The 19,509-nt window shown below is 48.2% G+C and overlaps 1 protein-coding gene across 1 annotated transcript in view; it reads right to left on the reverse strand.

Moving 5' to 3' along the window:
- The window catches only part of LOC139753067 (uncharacterized), a 121,924-nt gene extending 102,787 nt beyond the window's left edge, over nt 1–19,137 (reverse strand). Inside the window, exon 1 of the mRNA XM_071669163.1 lies at nt 19,094–19,137. The gene's annotated coding sequence lies outside the window, so the exon portion shown is untranslated. The remainder of the gene's footprint in view (nt 1–19,093) is intronic.
- Nucleotides 19,138–19,509: the final 372 nt, after the last annotated feature.

Consider the following 19,509-nt stretch of genomic DNA (forward strand, 5'->3'; position numbering starts at 1 on the left):
TCGGGAGTCCGTAAAGTCTTTAATGAGGCATTGATCTCGCGATCTATATATGGGGTTGATCGGAGCCAAGAGTCGAGCTTATGCTCGGGGGGGAAAAAGTACTTATGGCACGCGACAGTCGGTCGTGTCACCGCGCTGACGTCTGCAGTGCCAGCTCTGTCGTCAGGGTAAACCACAGAGAGTTCAGTGGATACTTGGGGCTCTGGTTCCTCGTGCATCACACAGTGACAGCGAGAGAGTGGATGTGAGGACATGAGGCCATCCTTCGTCTCTTCCTGACACCACTTTGCGACGCGGTAACCTGCGAAACGACTCCGCGAAATGCATATGTTATCAGCTGCGTGGCAACATGCTCCTGGGTACACGGCAATTACGTTTATATGCATTGAAGACTGGTCGGCTGCCTCCGCCAACGCTAAATCGAATCAGGCGACACCCACGGGGGAGGAGGGAAGAGTGGTGAGTGTGTGTCACCAGCCAGACTCACACACACACACACACTCACACAGAAAAAGTAATCCATGATTTACATCGGCAATTCGGGGTTTCAGCCGAAATAATTCCAGTCAAATGGCCGAATTAACGGTTAAGTTACACCGATTTCGGAGACATTTGCGGCGAAGAGAATCGACTTTATTTAGGAATCCTGAGGGAGGGTGAGGAATGTGGGAGAGTGGGTCGAACGAGGAATATATGTTATATGAGTATATAGTAACACACACACACACACACACACACACGCATACACACACATCCCCGAGCAGGACCACAACTGAGGTGAGTGGAAGACAACTGAGGAACAGGTGTTCAGTGTCTTCAGTGTTGAAGCTGCACGTTGGGTAGGAGGTGCCGGTCCCGTGATGTGCTGCATCGCTGTCTCGTCACGTTGGAGAGACGGGCGATGTCCGGACAGCAGACGAGAAAAATGTAACTCGTACATGTCTAGGGTACGTAGTTTCGCGTGGGTGTACGTCTTGTTGGAGTGGAGTTTAATACTGACTTGGGAATGGTGTTTGGTGTTTGCCAGGTCGTCTCCACCACGACGTGATCATGCTCTGCCAACGTGTTTCGTGAGGCGGGATTGCGCTTCTATTCATCCCTGTTTCGTTGTTTGATGAAGGGGGGGTCGGTCACGAAGCGATGCGATCGGGTCGTGCCAACGTGTTTCGTGAGGCGGGATTGCACTTCTATTCATCCCTGTTTCGTTGTTTGATGAAGGGGAGGTCACGAAGCGATGCGATCGGGTCGTGCTAACGTGTTTCGTGAGGCGGGATTGCGCTTCTATTCATCCCTGTTTCGTTGTTTGATGAAGGGGGGGTCACGAAGCGATGCGATCGGGTCGTGCCAACGTGTTTCGTGAGGCGGGATTGCACTTCTATTCATCCCTGTTTCGTTATTTGATGAAGGGGAGGTCACGAAGCGATGCGATCGGGTCGTGGGGTGAGGAGGAGGAAGAGGAGGAGGAGGAGCAGGATGTGTGTGGGGGTAGTGGGTCATGATGGACTACTGCACAGACCTGGACAGACCAGTTGGCTGCATCCGGACGGGTCAACAGCTGTGTCATTATGGTATCCCTTCCTGCTATAAAAGCGAACACTTTCCATCCGGATCTGGGCTAACAAGACCTGTGTCAATAATGTGTGTAAACACTCCCACGGTCCCCGGACACAAACGAAAGGGTTGGCTTTCCACGCAAAAGGCTGGGAAGGCTTTTAAGAACCTCCCTTCCATTCTTTAGGAGGGAAAACCGACTTGTGTGGTGGAATGGTATTGTGGATTTCCTTTTACGAGATGTATTCGAGGTTTTCCTAAAGCCGCAGCGGGTGTGTGTTGATGAATCGTCAGTCATGGATCATCCCACATTACGACTTGGCTAAGAGAAAGAGACATATGGTGAAGTATACGGGAAATATCACATCTATTTTTCCCTGTTCAATATAATCCTCGGGTTTTTTTTTGTTTTGTTTTGGTTCCTCTCGGCTTTTTATCAATGGAAACGTGAAGAATTATCTCTCTTTTTTTTTTCTTCTTTTTGTCTTGAACGAAAGGCACGATTGTCTTTCCCCAAAGCCTCCTCTGCCAGTGTCAGAAGACAACAGACTCTGCCGTGGTGCTCTCTCTCTCTCGTTCTCTCTCTCTCTCTCTCTCTCTCTCTCTCTCTCTCTCTCTCTCTCTCTCTCTCTCTCTCTCTCTCTCTCTCCCTGTCCACCAGGCGAATCGTGGTGTAACAAGGAGGCAGGGGTGAGGGGGGCTTGAGGTGGAGGGGTTATACACCCACTCCCGCCAACACAAGAGTGGGAGAGAGGAGGAGGAGGAGGAGGAGGAGGAGGAGGACGAGGAGGAGGAGGAGGAGGAGGATTAGAAGGAGGAGGAGATGAAGGCGGAGTTTCGCGTCGCAAAATACGCGAGAGCTCGAGTGAGGCAGGATCCCCGAGAGACACAACTGGGCTCCACTCACCCAGATTCCAGCTGGGGCTAAAGTCAACAGCTGAAGGAAGCCCTTGGGTGGGTTGTTCCACGACTATAATGCCAGCTGGGTGGGTTGTTCCACGGCTATAATGCCAGCTGGGTGGGTTGTTCCACGGCTATAATGCCAGCTGGGTGGGTTGTTCCACGGCTATAATGCCAGCTGGGTGGGTTGTTCCACGACTATAATGCCAGCTGGGTGGGTTGTTCCATGGCTATAATGCAAGCTGGGTGGGTGGTACCACGGCTATAATGCCAGCTGGGTGGGTTGTTCCACAGCTATAATGCCAGCTGGGCGAGGTGTTCCACGGCTATAATGCCAGCTGGGCGAGGTGTTCCACGGCTATAATGCCAGCTGGCTCTAGCTTGCTCGACATGGTCCGGCGCTCCATCGAGGCGCCCTCCCCTGCTAAATACCTTAAGCTTCAAGCGGCGGGGAAAAGACATAAAGTTGCCTCATACAAGTGCTGGGTTCGATACTCCTCTCGCCTCCAAGACGATAGCCAGATTGCCGGGACAAGCGCTGTTGGGAAGGAGGATATCCCTTTAGTCTATATATTTCAAGGGGGAATGACGTGGGTGAAACCCACAGTGTCTTACCTCAAAACCCTTTTTAAGAGGATATGAATAAGGTGAACCCCACCCCCCCAGTTCTAACTTAAACCCTTTTTAAGGAGATATGACTAAGGTGATCCCCCCAGTCCTACCTTAAACCCTTTTAAGGAGATATGACTAAGGTGAAACCCCCCCAGTTCTAACTTAAACCCTTTTTAAGGAGATATGACTAAGGTGAACCTCCCAGTCCTACCTTAAACCCTTTTAAGGAGAAATGACTAAGGTGAACCCCCAGTTCTACCTTAAACCCTTTTAAGGGGAAATGACTAAGGTGAACCTCCCAGTCCTACCTTAAACCCTTTTAAGGAGATATGAATAAGGTGAACCCCCAGTCCTACCTTAAACCCTTTTAAGGGGAAATGACTAAGGTGAACCTCCCAGTCCTACCTTAAAACCCTTTTAAGAGGATATGAATAAGGTGAACCCCCAGTTCTACCTTAAACCTTTTTAAGGAGAAATGACTAAGGTGAACCTCCCAGTCCTACCTTAAACCCTTTTAAGGAGAAATGACTAAGGTGAACCTCCCAGTCCTACCTTAAACCCCTTTTAAGGAGATATGAATAAGGTGAACCCCCCAGTTCTACCTTAAACCTTTTTAAGGAGAAATGACTAAGGCGAACCCCCCGTTCTACCTTAAACCTTTTTAAGGAGAAATGACTAAGGTGAACCTCCCAGTCCTACCTTAAACCCTTTTAAGGAGAAATGACTAAGGTGAACCTCCCAGTCCTACCTTAAACCCTTTTAAGGGGAAATGACTAAGGTGAACCTCCAGTCCTACCTTAAACCCTTTTAAGGAGAAATGACTAAGGTGAACCCCCCAGTCCTACCTTAAACCCCTTTTAAGGAGAAATGACTAAGGTGAACCCCCAGTCCTACCTTAAACCCCTTTTAAGGAGAAATGAATAAGGTGAACCCCCCAGTCCTACCTTAAACCCCTTTTAAGGAGAAATGAATAAGGTGAACCCCATTCCTACATTAAACCTTTTAAAGGGAAATGAATAAAGGTGAACCCAAGTCCTCCCTTAAAACCCTTTTATGGGGAGAAATGACTAAGGTGAACCCAAGTCTTACCTTAAACCTTTTTAAGGACACAAATGACTAAGGTGAACCCCTTCACCTCAGATCCCCAGGTGAACCAACCCCTCCCCACCACATGTTGTCACATTATAACATGTTCTTAATGTCGAAGTAGAGTCTCCATCCACACCAAGGAATTATATACGATCTATATAAACTAAATTTCTCATATATCAGGATAGAGTGACAGACGTACTGCCATCCAGTCACATGAGATTCTTCCAGTCGAAAGGGACCAGATCAAGACTTAACAGTCACTCCCAGTTGTTGTGGTAGACCAAGCTACAAGGCAGACCAAGCTACAAGGTAGACCAAGCTACAGGGTAGACCAAGCTACAAGGCAGACCAAGCTACAGGGTAGACCAAGCTCCAGGGTAGACCAAGCTACAGGGTAGACCGAGCTACAGGGTAGACCAAGCTCCAGGTTAAACCAGCTACAGGGTAAACCAAGCTACAGGGTAAACCAAGCTACAAGGTAGATCAAGCTACAGGATAGAAAAAAACTCCAGGGTAGACCAAGCTACAAGGTAGACCAAGCTACAAGGCAGACCAAGCTACAGGGTAGACCAAGCTACAAGGCAGACCAACCTACAGGGTAGACCAAGCTACAAGGTAGACCAAGCTACAGGGTTGACCAAGTATACAAGGCAGACCAAGCTAGAGGGTAGACCAAGCTACAAGGTAGACCAAGCTACAGGGTTGACCAAGTATACAAGGCAGACCAAGCTACAAGGTAGACCAAGTATACAACATACCAAAAGGCCTCCTCCTCAGCTAACGTGGGCAGTAGCTTGCCACCTGAGCCAGCCAGGTAATCCCCACCACTTCAAGATCCTTTTGTTATGAGGACTTGAGCAACGTCCGTCCGTAAACGTTTGTGTCAACGTTTGTTCTACCGTTTCAGAACGTTTTCTGGCTCATGGCGTCAAGTGAGGAGTGTTGGAGGAAGGGAGGAGAAGGGGGGGAGGGTGCTGACGAGTGTTGGTGGTCGGGAGAAGGGAAGAGGGGAGGGGGTGTGCTGACGAGTGTTGGAGGTTGGGAGAGGGGAGGGGGGGGTGTGCTGACGAGTGTTGGAGGTTGGGAGAGGGGAGGGGGGGTGTGTTGACGCGTGTTGGAGGTTGGGAGAGGAGGTGTGTGCTGACGAGTGTTGGGGGTTGGGAGAGCTGGGGAGGGGGTGTGCTGACGAGTGTTGGAGGTTGGGAGAGGGGGTGGAGTGTGCTGACGAGTGTTGGAGGTTGGGAGAGGGGGTGGAGTGTGCTGACGAGTGTTGGAGGTTGGGAGAGGGGAGGTGTGGTGACGAGTGTTGGAGGTTGGGAGGGGGATGTGATGAGTCGATTATTATTATTATTATTATTATTATTATTATTATTATTATTATTATTATTATTATCATTATTATTATTATTATTATTATTATTGTTATTATTATTATTATTATTATTACAATTATTATTATCCTTACTATTATTATTATTATTATTATTATTATTATTATCATTATTATTATTATCATTATTATTATTATTATTATTATTATTATTATTATTATTATATCATTATTATTATTATTATTATTATTATTATTATTATATCATTATTATTATTATTATTATTATTATCATTATTATTATTATTATCATTATTATCATTATCATTACAATTATCATTATCATTATCATTACTATTATCATTATCATAATCATTATCATCATTATCATTATCATTATCACTATCATTATCATCATCATCACTATCATTTACTATCATTATCATCATCATTATCATTTCTCTATCATTTATCATCATCATCATGTCTCGCTCTACACCAAAATTCTGCCACACGTTCGACGAATTATAGAAGAAAAAAAAAACCCTCACATATCAAGTTCGTTCGCCCCCACGTCATCCAGAGCCAATTCCAAATCCCTAAGTAATATCGACCAGATATGAATTCCGATGGAATCTGACGTCTCCAACCCCATCGACCAGACCGGACCAAAAGATGAAACCGATATTTTCCCTTCGTCACTATTCTTACCTGGAATTTTGGCCAGGGTCGGGAGGCGGGTCGACCAGATGCAGGTTGAGGGGTGTGTGTGTGTGTGTGTGGACGACCCCACGACCCAACTCCCTCTCAGCCAACCAGGCGTTGACCCGACTGCTGTCATATAACATGAATGGTTCTCAGTCTATTTGGATTACGATCCTAGCTTCTCCTTCTTCTTCTTCTTCTTCTCCTTCTTCTTCTTCTTCTTCTTCTCCTTCTTCTTCTTCTTCTTCTTTCTTTCTTTCTTTCTTTGTATCTTTTCCTTTTTTTTTTGTAAGTCTTTCGCCGGAAATCAAAAGTGATCCGTGGATGAATTAACTGAGTGAAGTAGTAATTTGATGTCCGTCGGTGTGAGAAAGGTAATTCGTGGGCCCAGGGCAATTCCCAGTCGAACACGAATTCCTTTTCTTTTTTTTTTCGCTTTGGCCCAACGTAATTTTCGACATCTTTAGATGAATATATGACAAAATGTAATCTCTGTAATGCTCAAAGGGAGACAATGACATCTCTCACTTCCCTTTATAATTAACACAATCTCTAGAATACCATTGCAATTCCATTACCTCCGAGGTATGTCAATGGAATTGCAAATGTAACCGTAAATGTGATTTTTCGTCAAGTACAGTTACTTACGTTTCTGCGTGACACATTTGGCTTCACATGTAAATTGTTGTTTGCATTATTTTCTTGTCGTAGTTGTGACCATAAACACGGACGGGTCAACCCAGTTTCGCATCTCCATTACTTACCACTACAGAAGAGAGAGAGAGAGAGAGAGAGAGAGAGAGAGAGAGAGAGAGAGAGAGAGAGAGAGAGAGAGAGAGAGAGAGAGAGAGAGAGAGAGAGAGCTGGTCTAAAGAATTCAGGTAGCAATGACAACCCCCCCCCCCAAACATGTGGTAAATGTAATTAGTGGTTAGGTAATTTGTGGCAGATCTCGCTAACTCAGTCACCTGCTGTATGACCAGACCACATCACACACACACACACACACACACACACACACACACACACACACACACACACACACAGGCCTTGTTTTCCGGCAGGAGAGAGAGAGAGAGAGAGAGAGAGAGAGAGAGAGAGAGAGAGAGAGAGAGAGAGAGAGAGAGAGAGAGAGAGAGAGAGAGAGAGAGAGAGAGAGCAGAGAAAAACAAGGGAGGAGAAGGAGGAGGAGGAGGAGGAGGAGGAGAGGAAGAAGAAGAAGAAGAAGAAGAAGAAGAAGAAGAAGAAGAAGAGAGCAAGATGAAGAAGAACCAGAATAGAGAAGAAGAAGAAGAACAGAGATGAGAAGGAAATTTCCTGAAAGAGGTGAAGGAAAATAATGAATGAAGTGAAGGAAGGAAGAGGACTTATCGACAGTGGGTATATTTCTGGTAATTAGATCTTGGTTCCTGGTGAGGGTTGGTGAGGGGGGAGGGGGGGGTGGAGGGGAGGAAGGGGGGGAGAGGGAAGGGTGAAGGGTGGGGGAGGAGCTCCACCAACTGGGGAGGGGGTTATCGATTTGCGAATTCCAGAGCTCCCCCTGGCCCAGGGGCCAATCCTGACCTTTGATGATGCGTGTTGGGAGAAGACATGAGTAGGGGGGGCTACGGGAAAGGGAAGGGAGCAAAGGGGGAGGAGGAGGAGGAGGAGGAGGAGGAGGAGGAGGAGGAGGAGGAAGAAGAAGAAGAAGAGGAGGAGGAGGAGGAAGGGCGCGCCTTAGGAAGTATAAGGCAGGGGAGCTGGGTGAGGAGCAGTTCATCATCATCATCATCCCAGTGTGGTAACCTCATCTCTTCCCCGATCACGACGTCGCTGCCAGGGGAGAGAGAGAGAGAGAGAGAGAGAGAGAGAGAGAGAGAGAGAGAGGCCGCCCCTCGTCTCTCTCTCACAAGGCCTCTACCCCGTCAAGGGTTTCTACGGAAGAAGAAGAGGAGGAGGAGGAGGAGGAGAAGGAGGAGGTGTTGGTTCGTCAGAGACCGACACTCGTCAAGCAGCCTTTGATCTCACACACTCCTTCCCCTCTCTCTCTCTCTCTCTCTCTCTCTCTCTCTCTCTCTCTCTCTCTCTCTCTCTCTCTCTCTCTCTCTGCCACCCCCTCAGCGGGACACGGAGCCTCAAAAATACAGTGACATTCCGAGGAGGACGAGGAGGAGGAGGAGGAGGTTTGAACTTCAGGTTAATTTCTCCAGCGACGTATCGAGCTGGATGTCACACAGGATTATAGACTGGCTTCCTCAGACTCGAGGAGGCAGATGTTAAGTTTTTCCTTTAAGGGGAAACCTTGGAGTGTTGTGTGTGGGGGAGGGTGTGGTGGATATGCCAGTGGTGGAGCTGGTGGCTGATGCACGCATCCACCCACCCCACCGGTGCGACGCGGGAAATGTCACACACACACACACACACACACACACACACACATACACACACACACACACACACACAATCGCCCCTACCCGAGTTTGGTCACCGTAGCTAAAGAAGCACAAAGAGCTTACAGAGAAGGTCTAAAGGAGAGGGCAACAAAGATGGTACCCCGAATTAAGAGGATATGGTGAGTTACAGGAGAAAAGGCCAGAGGCCTTAAACATATACCCTCCCTCCCCCAGTGGAAGAGAGATGAGTAAAGGATGACTTGATCACGACATTTAAGCTTCTTAAACCAAACTTGAGGACGGAGAAGAGTGACCGGTTCTTCGAAAATGTAAGAAGAGAATGACCAGAAGCCAACGCATGAAATTAAAGAAGAAACTTGTCAGAGAGAATATTAAAAAAAAAAAAGTCCTTTTTTTTATAGTGCAAGAGTTGTAGCTTAATGGAATAAATTGAATGGGGAGAAAGTATTTGAGAATGGCATCCAGAAGTTTACAAAGTTGTATGATATTAAAAATGTTCCTAGACGTGGGGGCCCCCACGAGTGTAAAACTCCCTTCCCTTAAAGTGTATATATATATATATATATATATATATATATATATATATATATATATATATATATACATATATATATATATATGAGACTCGGTCCCTTGAACAGAAGAACGAGAAAAGAGACATTCGCTGTATAAACTTCAGAACATAAAGAGACAAAATGTCTAAGAACTGTAATCAGAATATTCTGATCCCGTGTCTGAGACGTTAATCCTCAACGGTGTGCGGTGGGTCCTGCGTTTGGCGATGTGGTCAACACCAGCCCAAGTGTCAGCTCGAGGGAGGAAGGCACAGCCTCGCTCCCTTACTGATGATTCCTTTCAAGAAGTTTGCTCCCCTTGTGTCCAGCAGATTAAAGGGACGGTGATCTAAAGTGTTTTGTTAAGACTTTGGGGGTCGAGGGTCACCACACAGAGCTTAGATAGGACCAGACCAGACAGCAGAGGACAGACAGACCAGGATGTCTCGACGTGAAGGAGTCAGTCGGGGGAACATGTCGCACCCCGTCGGACCCTGTCTGTGCGTGGTTCCTCGGGGGCTTTTGAGGGCCTCCCCCCCCCCTCATTATAAGGCTCTTTACTTCATTTACATTAATTGAGGTCTCTCGGCGCCCATTACTGTTTTCATGAGTAATCAGTTTCCGGGCTGTAAACCTCGTCAAAGGCAGGAACAGCAAGAGGGACGTGTCAGGGAGAGTTGGTGGTGGGGACTGTGGACTGAAACGCTATATGGGAGTTGTATCAGGAGGACGTGCAGCAGGGAGAGGGAGGAACTTTTGACTGAAACGTATGGGTGATGCAACAGGGGGACGTGTAGGGGAGGGAACGTGGACTGAAACGTATGGCTGATATATCAGGGGGACGTGTAGGGGAGGATGAGGATTGAAACGTCTGGCAGGTGTATCAGGGGGACGTATAGGGGGTGAATGAGGATTGAAACGTCTGGCAGGTATATCAGGGGGACGTGTAGGAGAGGGAACGTGGACTGAAACGTGTGGCTGATATATCAGGGGACGTGTGGGGGGTGAATGAGGATTGAAACGTCTGGCAGGTGTATCAGGGGGACGTGTAGGGGTGAATGAGGATTGAAACGTCTGGCAGGTGTATCAGGGGGAAGTGTAGGGGAGGGATGAGGATTGAAACGTCTGGCAGGTGTATGAGGAGAACGTGTAGGGGAGGGAATGTGGACTCAAACGTTGTATGGCAAGTGCTAACTTCGTCCCGTCGTCTTCAGCATCGTCCGATGTTCTGTTGGAAACTCAAGTTGTTATTCTGGGGTGAACACCCATTATGACCAGGCTTCCCGTTTTTAAAACAAGGATCCCAAGTTAGGCCAACTTTTCGTGGATGTCGTGGCCTTGATCAAATCTTGCTTGTAGCGAGAGACTGGTCGCCTTGTCAGACAAGCCAGAGGACATGGTTACAAGTCGCGTCCGTCACCACAGTTGATCTCTGTGGCGAAGAACGTGAGAGAAAAATCCATTTTCCGCGAGTTCGTGTAGTTGCCGGATGACGCCGAGAACACGAAATCCATAAGAAATACGGTTTCCTATTTTTCAGTATGTGACTGTGATGATGCCAACACCTCCTCCTAAGGCCTGACCTCCGCTCTCCCCGCATAATGCCTGACGGAGAGTCGTAAGTCATGTGCCTGTTGGAGATTATTAAAGGACCCTCGACCTTTATTTACTCTGGTGCCATGAGGGGTTGGGTCGTCCTCCCTCCTCTTCCAGTATGGGGCCTGCCTCTCATTCCCTCGTTCTGGTGAAGGTGGCGCAAGGGGGGGGAAACAGGAGACTCTTGGGTGCCTTTCAGACCTCCCCACTTGTCATGCATCCTGGGTGCCTCCCTACCGTGCACTCACACATCCTCACTGGACCTCCCCATCTCTCCTTGGCTGCATAAATCTATTGGCAAGTTTCCTAACATTATAGCTGATTGGTTCGCCTCAAGATGGCTCGACGGAGGGTCACACACACACACACACACACACACACACACACACACACACACACACACACACACACACACACCATTCCTTACTAGATGGCTTCAATTGACATCACAGCTTCGACCATGACCCCAGCGTCAGGCAGAGAACTTGTGTGTGTTTTTGTCACTGTCTTCGAGGACGTCTCTACAACCATACACTCGTGCTAGACCTGCTGGGCACACCTTTGTGCCAAGGTATTCACCTTTCAGACAAGATTCGGTCGTGGGGTCAGAAGAAGGCGTTCATTTTGTGTATCAAGCGATAGAGTCGGCGGGCGCACGACGACACCCGTATTGGCGGCTTTGCCGTTTCTCTGTGTGTGTGTTCGTCGCTTCAAGCGCCTCCCCAGTGGGAGTGGCCCTTGGGAGTGGTGAGTATGTATGGGTCGACGGAACGCCGTGAGAAGGTGAGACAAGTCACACCAAAGCCAGCGGGTCATAATCATACAACACACACGGCGTCCATAACCCACAAGGCACAAAGAGGCGAGTTGCACCAACTTCGTTGAACACGTAAGGCGTTTTATGGACGCCGCCTCGAACATCTCGGGGGAAAATAGGTGGGATGAAGGTACTGTTGTGACGTATGAGCGAACTGGGACATCGAGAAAGGTCTTCTGTTCTGGGAGAAGGAAAGGTCAAAATGAAAACTCTTGGGAGCATCTTAAGCGAGCCATCGTCATCTTAGAGCGTGTGTGTGTGTGTGTGTGTGTGTGTGTGTGTGTGTGTGTGTGTGTGTGTGTGTGTGTGTGTTAACCGTGTGAGCGAGGCATTCCGTCATTCCTGTTGTTCTTCTTTCCTGTCAACGTAAACGTCTCATTCCGTTCCTTTCCTGCCTGGGCTGCTCGCCCTGAGGGTCAGCCAACATGCTCTTATATAACCAGACTCCATTTCATATTCCTCCATTCTCCCCCCCCCCCCTTTTTTTTTTACCCATATCTTTGAGCTAATGCTTCAGTAGAATTACAAAAAGGCCATGTGGTCATTCGTTCTAATATCCTTCGATATACTAAAGAATGCAACAACGAACTAATACAGCGATTTTACAGCATGAGATATGGAGTGGTGTGTGTCTCCCCTCCAGCGTCCTGTGTTCCGGCTAGGCTAGAAGTCCACGTTTCTGTGCTGATCTGCTGATGGTGATGGGCGGCGCTGAACCTTACACCAGAGGCACGGGTCACCTGTACCACACAAACCCACCCACACACCGACCCACACACCCACCGCCGACGATGCCTCGCCCAGCTTCCTCTCAGCGATGTAATTCTTCGGACGTTCTTATAATAATGTAATTCTCTGGACTTCTTATGACAATGTAATTCTCTGGACGTTCTTGCGATAATGTAATTCTCTGGACGTTCTTATAATTATGTAATTCTCTGGACTTCTTATTATAATGTAATTCTCTGGACTTCTTATGACAATGTAATTCTCTGGACGTTCTTATAATTATGTAATTCTCTGGATGGTCTTATAATAATGTAATTCTCTGGACGTTCTTATAATAATGTAATTCTCTGGACGTTCTTATAATAATGTAATTCTCTGGACGTTCTTACAATAATGTAATTCTCTGGACGTTCTTATAATAATGTAATTCTCTGGACGTTCTTATAATAATGTAATTCTCTGGACGTTCTTATAATAATGTAATTCTCTGGACGTTCTTACAATAATGTAATTCTCTGCACGTTCTATAATAATGTAATTCTCTGCACGTTCTTATAATCTTTAAAGCTGTGATTACAGCTTTACCTTCGGCGACCGAAGAGCTAAGCTAAGGCCACGTAGAGGCTAATGCACTTCATCCCTCGTCAGTTTATTCCTGTAGGAGAGGAGGGACTACAGTATCTACAGATCGCCAGCGGTAGTCTCGAGGCACACGCTGCCAATATTGGGGAGGTCGCTGTCGTGAGCGTGGTTCCCTGTCGCTCAGGAAGAAAGTTTGGCGAATAGGCAGTTCGCTCATCCTATTCGCCAAAAGGGGTCATGGGTGTGTGCCTCTTCGGTCTCGCCAATATACAAGAGCATTACCCCTGTTGCACTCATATTGGATGACAATTCACGACTGCAAATATATATATATATATATATATATATATATATATATATATATATATATATATATATATATATATATATATATATATATACGAATAAAGTGTATATGAACGCGCACCTTCATAGAACATACAAAGCTCCATCAGCCAAGGGGTCCCAGGTTCGATCCTGGCTGATGGAGCTTTGTATGATATATATATATATATATATATATATATATATATATATATATATATATATAATCATCAACCACCTAATTAGGTGATTAGGGCTGTAATTGAGGGTTATATCACGAAACAGGGACACCCCTCTGGGGAAATTCGAGCCGAGGTAAGACTAGCTGGGCAAGTCGGAGGACACGCTGTACCTGCTGATCATGGCTGGTGTACCTGGCAGGTGGGCCTCCAACTACGCCTCCACCTTGGCCCCGTCCCAGACTCCGGCTGACCCAGTTCACGACACGGAGGGGGGGGAGAGGGATGGTGGAGTGGAGTGGAGAGAGGGGGAGGATGAGGGGAGGCGGGTGGTGGTCCCATCACGACACAGGGAGAGGGAGAGAGAGAGAGAGAGAGAGAGAGAGAGAGAGTGGTGGGAGGGGCCATCAAATCCCCAGCCCCTTAGCCATCACGCACTGTGTTCGGACTTACTGCGTCCTTAGCCCTCGCTCCTTCGTCATCTGACCCTCCTTCCTCTGTCCACCTGCCTTCATTTACTTCTGCTGCCTCAAGCCTTTCATAACCAGCTCGTCGTATATGGGGCACTGCCCAAAATCACGGGTGAAACACGAAACACGTTTGAAAGTGCAATCTTTGTGTGTGTGTGTGTGTGTGCGCGTGTTTCTATTTCAAATTTCAATTCATATTTATGGCACTCGTACGCTTGCGAGGGCAATAAACTGAGCCGACTGACGGACGAGTTTGTGGAGCGTTTGGTGGTTCCGCCATGGATGCAGCTACCACTCAGTGCTTCCTGTGGAGGTCGCTGGGTGGGAACAGGCTACGACATATGGCCCTGGGGTGCGACAGACGAGCCCCAGGATGCGACAGGTGTCCATGGGGTGCCACAGAGTACCCCAGGATGCGACATGGGGGCCCCTAGGATGCGACAGATGACCCTGGGATGCGAGATACGATCCCAAGGTACTACAGAAGGTCCTAGGGGTGTGACAGACGGCCCTAAGACACGACGAGTGGCCCCGGGTGCGACAGACAGCCCTAGGATGCGACAGACGACTTCAGGGTGTAACACACGGCTTTGGGAGTGGGTAAGGCAGACGACCCCCATGGCATGACATACGTCCCTGCGACAGACGGCACCTGGGGTGAAGCAGATGATGAGCGCGTGCAACGGAGCGTCAGCTGTTCGCGAGTTCCCCTAGGGAACGCAGACCCCCGATTGCTGGAGGTTTAATGATAATTCACTCGTTCTCGAAGGAGGTAATTTCAAGGCTTGAAGACTCATATTCTGTAATGACCCTGTCATTTGGCTTTTAGCATCCAAGCGAATCACCGACAAAATACCCGTAACTATTGGGTGATGGATCAGGGCAGGGAAAGGGAATTTTTTTTTTTTGTATTATCATGAATTATTGACAAATTACAAATTATGGGGAAAATTGGGTGGGTGAAATGGGTAAATTGGGTGGGTGAAATAGGTAAATTGGGTGGGTGAAATAGGTAAATTGGGTGGGTGAAATGGGTAAATTGGGTGGGTGAAATGGGTAAATTGGGTGGGTGAAATAGGTAAATTGGGTGGGTGAAATAGGTAAATTGGGTGGGTGAAATAGGTAAATTGGGTGGGTGAAATGGGTAAATTGGGTGGGTGAAATGGGTAAATTGGGTGGGTGAAATAGGTAAATTGGGTGGGTGAAATGGGTAAATTGGGTGGGTGAAATAGGTAAATTGGGTGGGTGAAATGGGTAAATTAATGGATGGGTTATTCAACGAGTGATAAGCGGACGAGAGGGGTGAGTTAATGAGCGGATGAGGTAATGGGGCGGGCGAGAAGGGAAGTGGGTGGTGATCAATAATGGTATGGGTGATGGGTGTGAGGAGGGTGAGTATAGGGGTTGAGGGAGACAGGGATAGCAGGTGGGTAGGTGAGTATTCCAGTGTGGTTGTGGGCTGCTGGTGAGGTGGGCAAGCCAGTGGGAGGAAAACCCAAATAATTAAGGGGTGGGAAGGAGAAGGCTTCCACTGAGGGAAGAACCCTCCATCCACTGAGGAAAGAACCCTCCAACCACTGAGGGGAAAACCCTCCATCCATTGAGAGAAGAACTCCACCCACTGAGAGAAGAACTCCACCCACTGAGGGAAGAACCCTCCACCCTCTGAGACAAGAACTCCACCCACTGAGGGAAGAACCCTCCACCCACTGAGACAAGAACTCCACCCACTGAGGGAAGAACCCTCCACCCACTGAGACAAGAACTCCACCCACTGAGGGGAAAAACCCTCCACCCACTGAGACAAGAACTCCACCCACGGAGGGAAAGACCCCCCTCTCCCCACCCACTGAGACAAGAACTCCACCCACTGAGGCCACATAGCCACCCACTGAGGGAAGGACGTCTACACTAGAGGCCAGTGAAGGCTACATTCACGAACGTCAACGGCGTTTACCCACGTTCAAAGTTCTCATGACCACGGAACCCAACACCTACATGGAGTCGCTCTCTCACCTCTCCCTCTTGGCTTGGCAGTCTCGAGGTGAGAGACGGGGAGCAGCGGCGGTCGCCTCATGTGTGTGTGTATGTGTGTCGGTCAGTCAGTAGGTCCCAGCCTGTCCCACATGACCTGGCCATCTCTCTCTTACCAACAGGACCGAAAACACAGGGCTCAGCTGAGATTCAAGGGGTATCAGATGGGTGGATCTCTCTCTCTCTCTCTCTCTCTCTCTCTCTCTCTCTCTCTCTCTCTCTCTCTCTCTCTCTCTCTCTCTCTCTCTCTCTCTCCTTCCCATCTCTCCACTCATCCCCACCATCTTCAACGTATCCCCACCATCCTCCCTAACTTATCCCCCACCACTCTCTCTCTCTCTCTCTCTCTCTCTCTCTCTCTCTCTCTCTCTCTCTCTCTCTCTCTCTCTCTCTCTCTCTCCTTCCCATCCTCCACTCATCCCCACCATCCCAGCCCCCCTAACTTATCCCCTCACCACCCGCCACCACACACACACACACACACACACACACACACACACACCAACCATCCACCGATCTCTTCCACAAACACAACTGGGACGCAAAACGCCAATGTTATAGGGAATTTCCTTTTTTTTTCCCCGTTTGAATCAAGAATTCTTACGAAAAATCTTCTTTTTCTTTCACCTATATATTTTCTTAGACTTTGATTTTCTAAGAATGTCACTTTCTTTTTCACATATACACGGTTCTTGTACGATTTTTCTTTTTTCACCTCTTTTTCTTCTGTCTGAAATTACGTTGTGGTCCGCAAAGCTCACACAGCTCCAATAACTCCCTGGGGCTACGTAGCTCTTCATTAGGGACGGCGTCATAACCTGGGCTGCTCTGCTGGTACCAGGGGCTGAGCCACAGCCTCCCGTTGCTCTGTAATAGTTAAAGGCTTAAGGCAACGCGTGAGGACACGAGGGTTGGTCCTTATTCACAAGGACGGACACTACTGGTTGAGGGAGCTGTGGTCATACAGGGGACGGTACTGGGGAAGGGGTTCCCGGAGAGACAGGGGGAGGTTACTAGGGGTGCTTGGAGAGAGAGAGGGCGGTTACTGTGGGTTCGTAGAGAGAGAGAGAGAGAGAGAGAGAGAGAGAGAGAGAGAGAGAGAGAGAGAGAGGGAGGTTACTGAGGGTTCTTGGGGAGACAGGGAGGTTACTGTGGGTTCCTGAGGAGAGAGAGGGAGGTTACTGTGGGTTCCTGAGGAGAGAGAGGGAGGTTACTGTGGGTTCCTGGAGAGAGAGGGAGGTTACTGTGGGTTCCTGGAGAGAGAGGGAGGTTACTGTGGGTTCCTGGAGAGAGAGGGAGGTTACTGTGGGTTCGTAGAGAGAGAGGGAGGTTACTGGAGGTTCTTAGAGAGAGAGGGAGAGGTTACTGGAGGTTCCTGGAGAGAGAGAGGGAGAAGGGGAAGTTATTGGAGTTCCTGGAGAGGGAGGGCTGGTAGTGAGGGGAAATGAATCAAAGGAGTGAGGGCTATATGGCCAGTGTTAAAGGGGTGAGAATCTTAAAGATGAGTCGTGAGTGGACTGGGATTCAGGAGTGGATATATGAGGAAGCTGCGTGATGAGGACTGAAAGACTGAGGACAGGAGAGAGGGAAGGATTCAAGCGGATGAAGGAGGATAAAGAAGTTCTCACTAGAGGGACTGAGGGCGGAAGGAGGTAAGGAATGTGTGGTAAAAATGTACATGAGATGGGGATTAAGGGGATACAGTGAGGTTCGAAGAGATGACGACTGAAAGGGCTGAGGTGTGAGTGTTGGGGGATGTTCGGAGAGGGATTTTGAACAAAGACAAAAGATGAGGTTTTCCCCCAAATTCAGAAATTATTCCCCCCACCCACCCACTTTCTCTTGTTGTTTCAGTCGAATATCATACCATCGGTCATCATCTTGAAATGTCCCTCGAAGGAGCAAGTCGCTTGAGACCGAGTGAGACTCACGATGTATCCTTCGCGTTAGATCGTTTTGAACTTCGTCACGATGCATCCTTCGCGTTAGATCGTTTTGAACTCCCAACGAGCCATGGGGTTTTCATCCATGGTGTGGCAAATGGGCCAAAAAAAAGAGAAAAGAAAAAAGAGGCAGCGAGGGAAAAACTGGTAGCAAAAGAAGAAGCCAGGAGACTTGAATCTTCTCAGAAGCCAACGACAAAACGACTCCCTCTCGAGGATGAGCATTACCATTCTCCTCCTGAAGCAGACGCTGTCGACGCATGTCGCTGAGGGTGAGGGAGGGGGAATGAACACCCGGCCCTCCTCCTGCCTCCGGAGTTCGTTGGTGCCTTTCCCTTCTGGACCAGTGCTCAGGCCTCCTCACACGCTTCGGCCGGTGTATGAGCAACCCCTTACTGTCGCTCTTTAGCTCCACTCTTCCGCCGCACACCCACCCACCCTCCCACCTTCGAGATTTCGACACAAGGATGCCATCAGGACCCCCAGCCGGAGCCCGCGAGATGAGCCTGTGTGTTTGGACACTCAGCTGATCCCTGGGTTGCCATGGTGATGATGACGTAAACACTGAAAGGGTAAGGCAGAGCAGGAGAGACTCCTGAACTTCTCCATCGGCCGCAAACCTCTTGTCCCGACTAGAAATCTAGAAATATAAATCTTACGAGGTTTTAGGGTGTAGGATCTAGGGGACGAAGTGACTGTACGAATTCCACTGATCCTCTCCTCACACCATGAACTACTACCAAGTACCAGAGTTGACATTATGACGCTACCACTGTATACTCCGCCACTCGGGTTTGACCTTAAACACACGCCAACACACACACACACACACACACACACACACACACACACATTTCCAGAGGTATCCAACATCCTCCTGTCCTCATTTGACAAACACCCACAGTGTTCTCCTCCAGTCGACGTACCCATCACATACTCTTCTGGCTCGACGTGAGCAAAAGACTCGTCCAGATTCGCTACACAAGGTCGTGGTAGAAAATGTGTGGAGTTTAGTGTTTATGATGTTGCTAGGTCGGTCACGCTACGAACGACAAGGTATTTCTCAAGACTGTACAACTCCTGGCCTACGACCAGGACAAATCAACGAAGCTTTCCATCCCTCACAACATGATGATCTCTCTCTCTCTCTCTCTCTCTCTCTCTCTCTCTCTCTCTCTCTCTCTCTGCCTCACCCTCTGGCCTGCACGGCACGGCTTCCCGCAGGCGTGGCAGACGGTGGGAACACCACAAGAGAACACCTGGAGCCCTCGGTACTACTTACCTGGTGGCGGTGGTCAGGTCGGCCTAGCCGACTTCTCCCCTGGAAAAGAAAAAAAAAAGAAATAGAATAAAAATGACAAATCTTTCACCGAGATATTTCTAATAAGTAAATGTCTAAATATCAACACTATGAGTGCCAATACACACACACACACACACACACACAAACATATATATATATATATATATATATATATATATATATATATATATATATATATATATATATGGATGTGTTCTACGATAGGTTAGCAAATGTGGGATGTTTTGGACGGGGAAGTATGTGAAGCGAGTCGTGGAAAGTGTGGTGAAAAGAGATGAGGTGGTGAAAGCGTTTGCGTAGGACGGAGTGCGGCAAAGCGACTGGAGTGGATGGAATTGCAGTTTCAATCTCATTCATTTTGTTTTATGGGGAAA

This window comes from Panulirus ornatus, chromosome 14 (assembly GCF_036320965.1).
Source record: "Panulirus ornatus isolate Po-2019 chromosome 14, ASM3632096v1, whole genome shotgun sequence".
In the NCBI taxonomy this organism is placed as follows: domain Eukaryota; kingdom Metazoa; phylum Arthropoda; class Malacostraca; order Decapoda; family Palinuridae; genus Panulirus; species Panulirus ornatus.